Genomic DNA, 15,043 nt, shown 5'->3' with positions numbered 1-15,043 from the left:
AAGACTGTACATCCCCAGGGGTGGCTGGAGCAAGGGAACCGGAGCCCTCAAGGTCTAACACTTAAGATGACAGCTGCCAGTAAAATAAAAGTATAAAGCTTGCCAGGAACACTGCGTTTAAGGACAATCTAATGCAAACATTCGATAACACCTCACAATATGGATCTGGCCCACAAGTATTGGAAGATTTTCCTGCATGTTTTCTTGTTTGCTGGAATGTTTGTCACAATTAAGAAATCAGATAACTGAAACTATGACTAAAAATGGTCCAGGACTGACTAAGGTTGGTTAAGTTTCTGATTCCCTGCCAGCCCAAAAGAGACTGTGATTTTGTGAAGATTTTACTATAAAATTACATCTCTTTTCTACTTAAAAAGGACATATAGTTTCTGAAGTCAAAGGGTACAGGGGCCTTAATCACAGTTTATAGGTTTTAGTTAGACTTAAAAAAAATATGCTGTGAAAGCAGATGATGTCTCCGGATGCACGCGCTAGTGTGTTCACCGGCCTATCATTCTCTTCAGTGTGCCCATGCAATGACCTTCACTTTCAGTAATTTATTTATTTATTTATTTATTTGCGTTTTTTCTATACCGGCATTCATGGTTAGAAACCACATCATGCCGGTTTACATGTAACAAGGGGTGAGAACAAAGAACAGAACATAAACAAGTGCAAGGAGATCAAAAAGTTACATTACAACAAGGGTCTTAAACTTGGAGGAGAGATAAGAATAAGAGAGTAGAACTGTAAGGATTACCTTATTTACATTATATACATTATACTGTGAAGTTTCTTGAATAAATTACTATCTCTTATAAAATTGCTATCATTTAGTTAGGATCTGGGAAGGCTTGTTTAAATAGCCAAGTTTTAAGTCTTTTTCTAAATGTTGGAAGGCAGGGTTCCTGTCTCAGTTCTGGTGGGATGGAGTTCCACAGAGTAGGTCCTGCTGTGGAGAAAGCCCTGTCTCTGAGAGTCTTATGGTGAAAGGTTTTGGCAGGAGGAGCCTGTAGTGAATCTCTGTAGGACTCTCTGATTGGTCTGTCGGAGGTATGTTTTTTAAATGGGATTTGGAGGTTAAGTGGAGAGAGTTGATGGAGAGCTTTGTAGATGGTGGTAATGGACTTATATAAAATTCTATAGTGAACTGGTAGCCAATGTAAGTCTTTGAGAATCGGGGATATGTGGTCTCTTCTTCTTGTGTTTGTCAAAATTCTGGCTGCCGTGTTCTGAACCATCTGGAGGGGTTTAGTGTGGGAAGACGGTAGACCTAATAGAATGGAATTGCAATAATCTAGCTTAGAGAAGATTATTGATTGCAGGATTGTTCTGTAGTCGTGGAAGTGGAAAAGTGGTTTAATTCTTTTTAAGACGTGCAGTTTATGAAAGCAGTCCTTAGTGGTTTGAATTATAAAAGATTTTAGATTTAGCCGATTATCAATGATTGCTCCTAGGTCTCTTACTTGTGCTGTTTGAAAGCCGGTTGGTGGATTTGAGGCGAGGTTACTGTTTTCGTGAGAAATTATGAGTAGTTCGGTTTTTGAAGAGTTTAGTATTAGATTTAGACTGGAGAGGAGGTTGTCAATTTTTTGAAGGCAGTTTTCCCAGATTTTAATAGTATTTATGAGAGATTCTTTGATGGGGATGACAATCTGGACGTCATCTGCGTATAGAAAGTATTTGAGGTTCAGATTGGTTAAGAGTTGACATAGGGGGAGGAGGTAAATGTTAAAGAGCGTGGGGGAAAGAGAGGAGCCCTGTGGGACTCCTAGTGTGGAAGGATAAAACTGTGATTCTTTGTTATGTATTTTGACTTTGTATCCTCTGTTTCCCAAGAATGATTTGAACCAGGCAAGTGCAAAGCCTGTTATTCCGATGTTCGCTAGTTGATTTAGGAGAAGGGAGTGATTTACAGTATCAAAGGCGGCCGATAGGTCGAGGAGTATCAGCAGGTAGGCATGACCTTTATCAAGGCCCATGATTAGGTAATCTGTCAGGGATATGAGAAGTGATTCTGTACTTAAGGATTTTCGGAAGCCATATTGAGTGGGGAATAATATATTGTTGTCTTCAAGGTATTCTGATAATCTGGTGTTGACTAATTTTTCCATTACCTTAGCTATAAAAGGGAGGTTGGAGATTGGGCGAAAGTTGGAGGGAGGTTTGGGATTTAAATTAGGTTTTTTTAATAGAGGTTTGATAGAAGCAATTTTCAGGTCGTCTGGATAGATTCCTTGGGCTAAGGAACAATTGATAATGTCAGTCAAGGTTTTGGAGATGGTATCTGGAATTAGCAGCAGTAGTTTGGAAGGGATATGGTCAAATGGGTGAGATGAGGGTTTCATTCTCTTCAATACTGATTTCAATACAAGCTTTCACAGTGTTCAATACTGAACACTGTGAAAGCTTGCGAGGAGCTTCTTCCAATCAGTCAATTGACCTACTAGCATTAACTTCAAAGAACAGCAATGACAAGTAAGTAACCTTTCTCATACGCCATTTCGGCATCTTGAATTGCAGTACGCACTTTGTAGATATATATTTTGATATCTTTCCTTGAGTTTACTCTCCAGTTATTCCTTCCACATTTGTACACTACATATATAGGTAATGCTTGCATGGGATATCAGTGAGGATCAGCACAACAGCATCCATTTCATTTATACATCTGAGGGAAACTGTCACTGCTGCTGCTGCCTGCACTATACCTGCTCTGGGGTGGGGCAGTGTGAACAAGGCTTGCACTACTGCTGCCTATGCTGTGGGGTTGTGTGAAGAAAGCTTGCACTGCTGTTGTCTGTAGTGTCTGTGCTCTGTGATGGGGCTGTGTGAAGAAGGCTTGCACTACTGCTGGCTGTGCTGTACCTGTTCTGTGATTGGGCAGTGTGTATGAGGGAAACTTTTACTGCTGCTGCCAGCACTTGAAGCTTGCACTGCTGCTGCCTGTGCTGTACCTATTCATTGATGGGGTCAGTGTGTGTGATAGAAATTTGTATTTCTGCTTATGCTGTGTTTGTTGTGTGATGGGGCATTGTGTGCGAGAAAAACTTGAACTGCTTCTGCTGCAGAGAAAAGGAAGATTTAAGGTACCAGGGATGCTATTAAGCATCCTTCTTCAAATCCACTTAATATATAAACTGGAAAAGGGATCAAGCTCTGATCCTCCCACACTGACAAATAAATAAATGTCTGGTCCAAAACATAATGACCCTGGGGAGAAAATCATCTGTCTCCTAGAAGACCTGGGCCTTCTAATGGGGATATAGGCCTATAAAACCAGTTTTGCTTTTTTCTTCTTCTGAGTGTCTTGAAATGTTGTGAGACTACAGCACAAACAGCCGACAACCTTTTCCATTACTGTTTTAAGAAGGCCAGCAGATTGAGGCACAAGCCTCATAACTGGGGAGGCGTGATGCAGCCAGCTCGAGGGGAGGAAGGCTGAGGAGCAAGAGGCCAATAGGGTTCTCTGGCTGATTTAAAACTGAGAGCCAATGAGAAGGTCAGAAGCAGCAGGGGCTCAGAAGGAGGATGGGGTGGGGGAGGAGATGCAGCACATTTGCTGACAGAGGACTAGAGAACAGCCTTCCCACCACTCCATGGCGCTACAGAGCATGGGTTGTGAGTGGGACTTGGTTACAGCCTTAAGCTAACAGCGGCAGGGCCATTGGCCCATAGGGAACTGCTTTGGTGTTTGTGGGGAGAGGGAAGGGTCCAGGTGCCAAAGATTATGCATAGGGGAAAGCTTGTGGTGATGGAGTTCATGAAGCGGGGTGCTATTGGTCAGCCTATTAATAAGGGGTAATGGACCTATGTAATGGATGGCGCAGACCGAGATGGCGTCCAGTCTGGGGGTGGCCAAATGGAGGCTTGGTGTAAAATAGGCGTGGCCTGCAAGGATGGCCAGGGGGGGCAGCGCACTGCATGGAGTGGCAGTGACCATGGCAGTACTCACGAGGTGGCATGCCAGTGGGTACCACTTTCATGGAGCAGAAGGTTGGAGGTCTGCCGCTTCACCAGGATAGCACCAGCAAGCAGAGGATAACAGCATGAAGTCCTTGGCGGTGGGGGTGTAGGCCAGTCTCTTATAAAAGGTCAATGTTAAGTTTGTGCAAAGTATTTTGGTATGTTATGTTTAAGTTCATGCTTGTATGGCTGTGGCCATTTTTATCCACTTACTAAAGAGCATTATGGAACTTGTATTGCGCTATTGATGACAATGGGGTGGGGCAGGGGGGCAGGATTCTGGAAAGCTATGACATGCCCAAGTTATGGTTTGGATTATAGTAGCCTAATAGATGGCAGGAGAAGACTATTCCTGGGTAGCCTGCCAGACCGCCCTGGCTAATGGGCCAATACAGTAAAATCGCGAGAGAGCGAGCAAGCGCCCGCTCTCCCGGCACACGCACAGGCCACTCTCCTGTGCGCGCGATTCAGTATTTTAATTTATTTAAATTAGGTCCGGCGGAAAAAGAGGCGCTAGGGACACTAGCGCGTCCCTAGTGCCTCTTTTTTTGACGGAAGCAGCGGCTGTCAGCGGGTTTGACAGACGACGCTCAATTTTGCCAGCGTCGCTTCTCAAGCCCACTGACAGCTACAGGTTCGGAAACTGGATGACAGCAAAATTGAGCGTCCGGTTTTCGACCCGCCAGCTGCGGGCCCATTTTAAATTTTTTTTTTTTTTTTTACTTTTTTAAACTTTCGGGACCTCTGACAATATCGCCATGATATTAAGTCGGAGGGTGCACAGAAAAGCAGTTTTTACTGCTTTTCTGTGCACTTTCCCGGTCCCCGGAGAAATTAGCGCCTACCTTTGGGTAGGCGCTAATTTCTGAAAGTAAAATGTGCGGCTTGGCTGCACATTTTGCTTTCTGAATCGCGCAGGAATACCTAATAGGGCGTAATAGCGTAATACCTAATAGGAGTAATAGTGCGTCCAAAACGCGCGTCCAACACCCCAGAACCTAATAGCGCCCGCAACATGCAAATGCATGTTGATGGCCCTATTAGTCATTCCTGCGTGATACAGTAAGTAAAATGTGCAGCCAAGCCGCACATTTTACTTTAAGAAATTAGCGCCTCCCCAAAGGTTAATTTCTGCCGGCACCGGGGAAGTGCACAGAAAAGCAGTAAAAACTGCTTTTCTGTGCACCCTCCAACTTAATATCATGGTGATATTAAGTCAGAGGTCCCGAAAGTTAAAAAAAGTAAAAAATTTAAAATCAGCCCGCGGCTCGTGGGTTGAAAACCGGACGCTCAATTTTGCCGGGGTCCGGTTTCCGAACCCATGGCTGTCAGCAGGCTCGAGAACCGATGCCGGCAAAATTGAGCGAATGCTGTCAAACCCGCTGACAGCCGCCGCTCCTGTTCAAAAAGAGGCGCTAGGGATGCGCTAGTGTCCCTAGCGCCTCTGTTTACCGCGGGTGCTCACCCGCTCTCCCATGAACTTTACTGTATCGGCCTGTTAGTTATTACTTAATACTTACTTACAGCCCCAGTTGCTAGTTAATTCTCTTATCAGAGTCTACCAGACAGACCCAGCAACCTAGGTGCATGCATTTCTGCTAGGACTTATAACATTTCATATCAACCGCTTGGCTATTTGGCAGCCACAAGCCTCATCACTAAATCATCTGAGTAGGGTACTTGAAACATTTAAACATACACTGCTAGGTCATGTATCTGTTCTCTCTTTGCACTTTGTAACTAAGTATCCTTTGTGCTTATCCTATGCCCCCTTAAAGTCCATTACTGTTTTAGTCTCTCCACCCACTCCTGGGGGGAGGGGGGGGGGGTTCATGCATTCACCATCCTTTTCATCAAAAAATATTTCCTGAAGTTGCTCCTGAATTTATCGCAGGGTTAGGCAATTCCAGTTCCTGGTCTATCCCCTCATATCCTCATATTATGACCACCCTTGTTCTAGAACAAGAGTAGGCAACTCCAGTCCTGGAATGCCATAAAGAAATCTGGTTGGCAGGATGTCCACATTAAATACGCGTAGGGTATTTTTGCATGCACTGCCTTCACTGTATACAAATATATCTCATGCATATTCATTGTGAATGTCCTGAAAACCAAACCTGTTTGTGGCACTCCAGGACCGACGTGGCTTACCCTGTTCTAGAATCTCCTTTCCATTGAAAAATACTTTATCTTCCTTAAATTATAAATGTAATTATAATTATCTGTTATATCTCCCATGTATCTCCTCTCGGGCAGTGTTTCTCAAGTAGGTCCCGGAGTACCCCCTACCCAGTCTGTTTTCAGGACATCCACAATGGGTAGGAACGAGATGGGTTTGGGTGCACGGTTCTCCTTTGGATTCGGGTCTCTCTCATGCATATTCGTATTCATTGTGGGTGTCCTGAAATCAGACTGACTAGAGGGTATTCCAGGACCAGCTTTGAGATACAGTGCTCTGGGGCGGGGGAACGATTAGATTAGAAATAATAAAAACAGGATAACTTATTCATGCAGTTTACTTAAAAATAGACCCTTTAATATTTATTTATTGCTAGGATTTCTAAACCTGCCTATTCACATGTGGGCTCCAAGTTCTTTGATGTTCTATTTTTAAATGACAATAATAAACATAATAATGAGAGGTGTGCAATTGTGATGGGAAAACAATACATGTTCTAGCATTAAATATTACAAAACCTTTAGGACTGAAAATAAACGCCTTTAATCCAGTGACAGTACCTAGAATACCTTCCACACTAGTCAGGTCATGATGAAAGGCGCCTTGGGGGGGGGGGGGGGGGGGAGGAGAGGTTCCGGTTGTCCTAAAAGACAGACCAGGAGCATTCACAGCCTGAATGCCATTGTCTTTCCTACAGTGGAACGAATGGGGAGGCTGGCAGAGAGACGGAAGGGAGTGAACGATTAGGAAGCTCCTTATCTGTGAGCCAGATCTTTCCGACATGCGAACCTGTTTGAGAGTGCAGAATCTAAAGACAGTCAATCCCACTTTGAGCTGATGGGTTAGTGTTGAGTGCATATTCGAGGCTTTCTCCAAGTTCAATTTAATTTTAAACACTATAATTTGTTTATTTGTAATCATTTGATATACTGCGTTTTCCTAGCGTAAGGCAGATTACAGTAATGTGATACTCGATGCCTTAAGCACAGGAAAGGCCCATTGAGTGGTAGGCTGGTGAAATCTTGTAATGCAAACAGAGAAGAACTACAGATTGCATTTTGGTTTCCCTCTGGGAGCACCTGACTTCCTAGGAGAGGACACATTTTTGGGTTTTAATCAGATGATGCCATGTCATCTGGACTAACTTTACCCAGTCCTGGTTCTATCCTACTGCCTGTAGGGACTTTTACTTCTCATCTCTGAAGAAAAGGACTGCATGACCAGATATATGCAATAGATTGAGAGAGTTTAAAACTCTGCTATACCGAAGACCGTCGGTATGACAGAAGCATTGGCTCTCGAGTCATTTGTTATAAACAGGAGCACTTCCTGGATAACGCAGAAACAGGCCGATTCATTAAAATGTGCGGAAGCACCTGCGCTCCATGTTGAGCGCCTGTTCTCCCGACGTGCGCCCAGGCACCTGTCCTGGGCGCGCGATTCTCTTTTTAAACGAGGCCGTGCGCAAATAAGGAGGTGCTAGGGATAATAGCGTGTCCCTAGCACCTGCTTATTAGTGTTAGGGATGGCTGTCAGCAACAACTGACACTCAATTGTACCAGTGTCGGTTTTTTAACCCGCTGACAGCCACGGGTTCAGAAAATGGACGCTGGCAAAATTGAGCGTCTGTTTTCCCACCCACCAACTGGCGGCAGATTTTTTTTTTTTTTTTTAATTTTTGGTTCCTCTGACTTAATATCGCTAGGGTGTACACTTTTCAGGGTTGCTTATAACTTAACGCCTGCCCTTGGGCAGGCATTAATTTTTGACAGTAAAATGTGCAGCTTGTGTATCTTGTGTGTGTTTATTGGCTGCACATTTTACTTTCAGTATTCCAGGCAACTAATACGCTCATCAACATGCATTTGGTCACACATTTTCCATGCGCTAGTACCCCTTACAATATAAGGGGTAATAGATGCAGGTGGGAAACGTGCGGCCACACATTTTCCATGCGCTAGTACCCCTTACAATATAAGGGGTAATAGATGCAGGTGGGAAACGTGCGGCCAATCGAGTATTAAATGGTGCGCGCGGCCGAACGCACCGTTCTGTATCGGCCTGAAAATGTGATTGGTGTCTGTTCAGTTGCAGTTCTCTTCATAACTCAAAAACTGCTGATGGGAACCTGTGCATTATTTGGGGGAAATGCAGCCAGGATTAATAAAATGCCTGTTTGTGCCACCAAGCAGCAGGACCAGCACACCTCTAAAGCTAGAAAAGACTGAAGATTTTTGGCTTCACTTCTTCAGATGCCCATGACCAAAGGTGTTACTTTACATATAAATGCCAGTAGTGTGTGTAAATCTTCGCTCACTGAGCTACAGCCAATGACCTCTGAATCGCCCTCTGTCTCCAGTAGTATCCTCAGGACGGCGGCAAATCTCTACAGGCACCTGCTAAGTCGCCCTACTTATAAAGCAATCAGACAATGCTCATCATCACCTGCTGCAGACTTCAACGGCATCATCCTCATTAATATCAAAATGACTGCAATAAGGGTGACATTTAATCTTACTACCCATCCCTGCCCACCCACCACATTGAAGGAATGAGCAGACAGGAAGCTTTGTGTGTGGCACAGCTTCTGTTTGGAACGTGCAATGTTCCAACAACAGATTGTTAGTGTAATATCAAAGGATGTGCATATGATTACTTTGTTAATTAAGAGGGAGGTAACAACCATTTACAGAGTTGCACACTCCAACCCCAACTTAGTCCCTGGATCCTAAGCCAAAATGAAATCATAAACATCATTGCATCTACTTTGTTCTGTGGGTGTTCACTAATTCAGTTGAGCAAGTGACTTGAGCATTTCCCTGGGATAGCCAATATACTCTTGCTACTCCTCTCTTGACCCTCCCCACTTCCCTGCTAATTGGACTCCTAAAGTGTACCAAACTCTCTGTTTGCATTACTTGTTCATTTGACTTATCTAGTTTGGGCCAACTTTTAGGGTCTCCGATACTAGAGGCTGTTCAGTGTGCCTGGAAGTTTGCTAATCCCTTCAGAAATTCATGTGCATGTAGCATATACCTCCCACTTATAAAGAGGAACATTGCTGATACATGTCCCAGCAAAGGAAGTGTTGGCTGACCCTTCAGTGGTTCACTGCATTTACTATAAAGTCATGCAGTTGCTGAGTTAGGCCATTTGAATATGCGGAAATAAAAGGTTAACCCCAAAACATATCAGATGTTACCATTTTATTGAACAAACTTATTGCATTTCTCGACTAGCTTTCGGAGTTCTACTTCCTCCATCAGGTCAATACAAAGGGGCCAATGCAGTATTTGAGTGCAGAAAATGGGCACTCAGTGTTGAGCGCCCATTTTCCTAACGCGTGCCCAGCCACCTGGCCTGGGCGTGCAATGCAATATTTAAATTAGGGCTCACGCGAAAAAGAAAGTGCTAGGAAAATTGAGTGTGTCCCTAGCACCTTTGGACGCACAGGAGAGGTGACTGTCAGTGCGGGTTGGTAAAATGGACGCTCAATATACGAGCATCCATTTCCTCCCATTACAGGCATAGACACGCACAAAGATACATGTCCTGGACTGTGTATATATTGGGTAAACAGAATTTTATTTTTCAAAAACTTTTTTTTTTTTCTAAATCTGCTTTATTTGGTTCCTCCTATTTAGTATCACAGAATGCAGGATTTTTATTTTTTTTTCAATGCAGCTTTGAGCATAGCATACCTTTAAGCCAGTCTTGGGCTGGCGTAAAATTTGCCACATTGCAATAGGCGCATGGGCCGCGTGGGAAATCTTTTGCATCGTAGGGATTAGCTACTAGCCTCATCTACATGGAATTCACATGTGATGAGTGCTATTAGCTACGCTGTGATTTGGACGCGCTAATCCCAATATTACATCAGGGGTTATGGATGTGCGTCCAAAATGGGTGTCCAATTGCCTGTTAAACCGCGTGCTAGCCGCTGCGCATGGTATCACATCAGCCCCAAAATGAGCAGGCCAAGGCAAAAGATGCTACCTGAATAAACCAGTGAATCATAGATTACATTGCAATGGTGGTGTGAAGGGGAAGAGGGGAACAGAAAGTGATGTGTTAGCAGAGCGACAAGAAAGTGACAAGGAGGCAGCCATATTGGGGAGCATATTCAGTAAACTGGTGAGCGGACAAGTTATCAGGCTAAAGTTAATTTATCTGGATAAACATCCCACTGAATATTCTCGCCTAAAGTTATCCAGCTACAATTTCTTACAAAGCTTGATATCTCTCTGCACTCAGGGCTCTGATCACTGCATCTGGGGGGGCCTCGATTTCTCTCTCGGATGATCGCCTGCTATCTCTCTTCAGGGCATGTACCTTGGTATCTGATTTGGGTTTTAGATGTGATGACTCGCCTTTCCAAACCCAAGCTTAAGGCGAGTTACATTAAGGAACTGTAAGTATTTCCCTGCCCTCCCTTAAAATATAAAGGCCTGATTTACAAAGCATATTTCCCCATCAGCACAGAATGGGAGAGCAATTTTAGTAAAACAGGCCCTAAGTTTGTACTTGAGGCAGTGGTGGGTGAAGTAACTTGCCCCAAAGTCAGAAAAAGCATGTGGGAGAAGCGGGGCTTTGAGCCTGGATTTCCTTGGTTCTCAACCCATTGCTCCTCTGGCCTCTCTCTTTTCTCTGCTGGATTTAATTAAACATTTATTTTTGTGGCTGTGGGCCGGGGAGAGGGATGAATATGGAGAAGTGTTATTAGATGGATTTGAATTTAAGGTAGTGCAAGGTGGCAGAAAGAGCCACACAAATGATTTAATCTGCTTGTCAGCTGCCGTTAAGCATCCTATTGATAAAATGCTCCCCCTTAGAGGGATGTTATTTCCAGCACAGCAAGGCGATGGATGGGAAGGATGTGGCCCAGGCAAGCTGTGATGAATCACTCTCTTCTGCAGCAGTAAATGGTTTCTGTCCCTGAAAGGTTGACTGGCTCCTTCTCACGTCATCAAGCTAACAAACAGCAGCACTCGGACCACGCTGTCAAACAACTGCCTCCCGTCTCTTCTTCCTTCCTCTTTCAGAGTTTGCTTATATGGTTTTCATTATCACCATCCATATTATTGGACTAACAATGTATTTCTTGACTAGCTTTGAAGAGCTAATAGTCTCTTCCTCAGGTCAGAATAGATTGAGCAAAAGATGACAATTACCAGGACATATAAGTAAATCATAAAAGGCATGCCAAAGATGGGGTGAGGGGCGGGGAGGAGCGAGGGGGGTTTTCACAGGTGAACAGAAGATGGCAGGCAGTCACATTTTAGGGCTCATAATGTGGTATGAAACCTAGGTTTTTACTGAGTCCCCTTTTTTTTTTTTTTTTGGCAGGTCCAAAGTGACTGATCATTTTAAATTGAAAAGTCTTGCCTTCCTGGATTGTTTTCATTTTCCTGATCATAAAGTCATTATTACAGTGGTTTGTGCTCCTCCACAGAGGTGGCACCTTTGTCTGACCTGCAGTGTTTTGACCGGAAAAATTTGTTCGGGTTTCGGGGTTGAAATTACCTAATTCTCCCTGAATGATAGCACATCCCTATACATTGAAATCGTCGGCTCAGTGTGCTGCGGCAGTCAAAAAAGCAAACAGAATATTAGGAAGGGAATGGTGAATAAAACAGAAAATGTCATAATGCCTCTGTATCGCTCCATGGTGAGACCGCACCTTGAATACTGTGTACAATTCTGGTCACCTCATCTCAAAAAAGATATAATTGCGATGGAGAAGGTACAGAGAAGGGCGAATGATACTGCTGAGTACCACACAGATCGTATGAAAAGTGACTTCAGGGCTCTGGGAGAGAGTAAAGCAGAGAGGGGCACACAGGGTGTTCTCCTCTGTCCTCCCACGAAGGATAAAAGCCAGGCAGGGGAGCTCCCATTCTGGGGATGATGTTGATGAGAGCGTTTCAGCTTCCTGGACCATGGGGTGATGTTTCAAGTCATGCTGAAGAGAGCTGGGCGTCCACCTGCTGAAAAAAGAATGCGGCATCTTCCAGAACAGACTAACAAAGCTGTTGAGGAGGGCTTTAAACTAGGATCACCGGGGATGGGTGAACAAGGTCCTCAGGTAAGCAGAACATTAAGCACTTGTACAGAAAGAGGAAATAAGGGGCAGTCCTGGCAGAGGCCGACTTTGATGTGGTGGCGGTCACGGAGACCTGGCACCCGGAAAACCATGACTGGAATATACCGTAGTTATACCCGGAAGGACTGGATAGGAAGGAAGGGAGGAGGAGGAGGAGGAGGAGGAGGAGTGGTGCCTTTCACCATGGCTACTTCCTCCTCATCTCCAGCTTCACTCTCCCCACAGCTGCCTCTCTTCCTCCTCCCCACTCACATCACTACTCTTCCTATAGCTTCCCCTCCCTCCTTTTCCATTGACCTGCCTCTCCTCTCCTCCTCCCCAGTAGGGTTGCACAGATTTTGGAGATACTGTACAGAAAAAAAAAAAAATCAGGGCAGTTAAAATGTTCAGAAATGTCCTGATGTTTAACATTCTGGCTGCAGCTTAGCATCTGAACCTCGACTGTAATCGTATAATTCAGTGTGCGCTTTGGTAGCTGTTCTATATTCAGTATGTATTGGATACATTTATTTTGTGTCACTTACATAGATTTCAGTCCACGATTTAATCAGAGGCCTAAAAAATGTTTTCAAAACAGCTGTTTGGCTCCTGGACTGGAAAAGCAAAATCTTTTCAGAATAAAGGAAAAGGTACGGTATTGGAGGTGAAATTCTTCTAAGCACAAAGTAAGAGCGGGATCTGGGGGTGATTGCATCTGATGATCTTAAGGAGGCCAAACAGGTGGATAAAGTGACGGTAAAAGCCAGAAAGATGCTTGGCTGCATAGGGAGAGGCATGGTCAGCAGTAAAAGGGAGGTGATATTGTCTTTGTACGGGGCCCCTGGTGAGACCTCACTGTGCGCAGCTCTGGAGACCGCACCTTCAGAAGGATATAGATAGGATGGAGTGGGACCAGGGGATGGCTACTAAAATGACAGTGGTCTTCATTCTAAAGCATATGGGGACAGACAAAGATTAAACATGTCCATTCTAGAGACAAGGCAAGATAAAGGAGATATGATATACACATTTAAATACCTCCAAGGTTTCCATGCCCAGGAGGTGAGCCTTTTTCAATGGAAAGGAGGCTCTAGAATGAAGGGTTCATGAGATGAGGGTGAAAGGGGGTAGACTCAGGAGTAATCTTAGGAAATATTTCTTTACAGAGAGCATGGTGTGTTGAGTCTGTGGACCCTTGAGCCGGCTTGAGAGCAGATGGATCCACCGAGGGGAGGCCCTCTAATGGCACTCTTAGCCGGGAGACGGTGCAGGACCAGAAGACCAGACTGGAGCTTCACCTTTACCAGCCTTCATTCCCCGCAGATTGAGCCCTTGGGTGCCGGAGCCAGCAGGACTTAGGCGAAGGTCTCCTGGCAGAGAGAGTCCAGTAGACTGTCCGAGTCGAGGTGGGCAGCAGCGGTGCAACACGGTAAACCAGGCCAGAAGTCGGGGCAGGCTGAAGACAAGCAGGAACCAGAGAACACACCAGAGGTCAGGACGGGCAGAAGACAGGAGAATCAGGATACCAAGCCGAGGTCAGAGCCAAGGAGACAACCGAAGACAGGAACTGGAAGAGAAGTGGGACCACAGGAGCAGAACACTGGAACTGGAACAGGCAGGAACACTGGAACAAGCTGGAATGCAGGAATGGAAGCAGGAACAAGTAAACTAGCTACTCTCACGAGCTGGCCTGTTGCCAAGGCAAGGAAGGGAAGCAGGACGTAGGCTTTTATAGCCCTAGCCCGTGATGTCATTGTTGGAGGCCAGGCCGAAGTTTCCCGCTGCGGCCCCTTTAAATGTAGAAACTAGGCCCCGCGTGCCTAGGGAAGAGTCATCCAGAAGGGAGTCGGCGGAGTCTCCCTCATGGGGAGAACGCCGCGGCAAAAGCCAGATGAGGCCTGCCCAGGAGGACCGTGGAAGCAGACTGAGGCCGGCATCTGCCAGGTGAGTTGGGGAGACCCGGTTGCGGCGGTCCACGGCCGGGATTCACAACAGTGTAGATGTGTGGAACAGCTTCCCAGTGTAAGTGGTGGAGACAAAACCAGTATCTGAATTCATGAAAGCATGGGATAGGATCTCTAAGGAATTATAATGATAAATTACTTGGGAAGAGGGGCAGATTAGATGGGCCATACTTTTTATTTTTCTGCCATCATGTTTCTATGATATAAGGTTCCAGAAGAGGTGTAGCCAGAACTGAATTTTTGAGGGACCAAAGGTTAACATTGGGGGGGGGGAGGGACTGAGGGCACTCTGCTAGCCCCACCCCCATCCCCTTCCTATGTGGGTCTTCATGGCAGTAGCTATAAAAACCCTTTAATTTCTGGCAACACTCTGTGTGGTCTGTCTTCACTTTCTTCTTGCCCTGGCTACTTTATGCAAGGGTTACCCTTCTCAAGCAATTATGTAAACAGGCTCCAACCATGCCAGGCATTCCTGAAGTTTTAAAGTTAAGCAAGGAGGGGGGATAATTACCTTCCAAAAGTAAGTAGAAAGACTTTGATAGCCTCCATTCTGTTACGATCGTGGACCCTTGGGCTGGCTGAGATGGTGGATGGTATGCTGTGGAGGCCCACAGTGAGCATCACAGCCGGGAGGCGGCACGGAAGAGACTTGGAAGAGGCTTCACCACTGGAAGTCTGAGGTCCCCCCAGGAGGAGCCCGTAGGGACCCGGACCTCTTGGACTTAGGTGGGACCCTATGCGACCAAGGATCCAGACTGTGGCTGAAGAGGTGGACGAAGGGCAGTTGGACCCAGGTAGTTGAAGAGTCTTCATCCTCGGAAGTCCGCGGCTCCCCCAGGAGGAGCCCATGAG

This window comes from Rhinatrema bivittatum, chromosome 14 (genome assembly GCF_901001135.1).
Source record: "Rhinatrema bivittatum chromosome 14, aRhiBiv1.1, whole genome shotgun sequence".
Taxonomy (NCBI): domain Eukaryota; kingdom Metazoa; phylum Chordata; class Amphibia; order Gymnophiona; family Rhinatrematidae; genus Rhinatrema; species Rhinatrema bivittatum.
The sequence above is the reverse complement of the archived record's forward strand: the minus strand, read 5'-3'. Positions refer to the sequence as shown.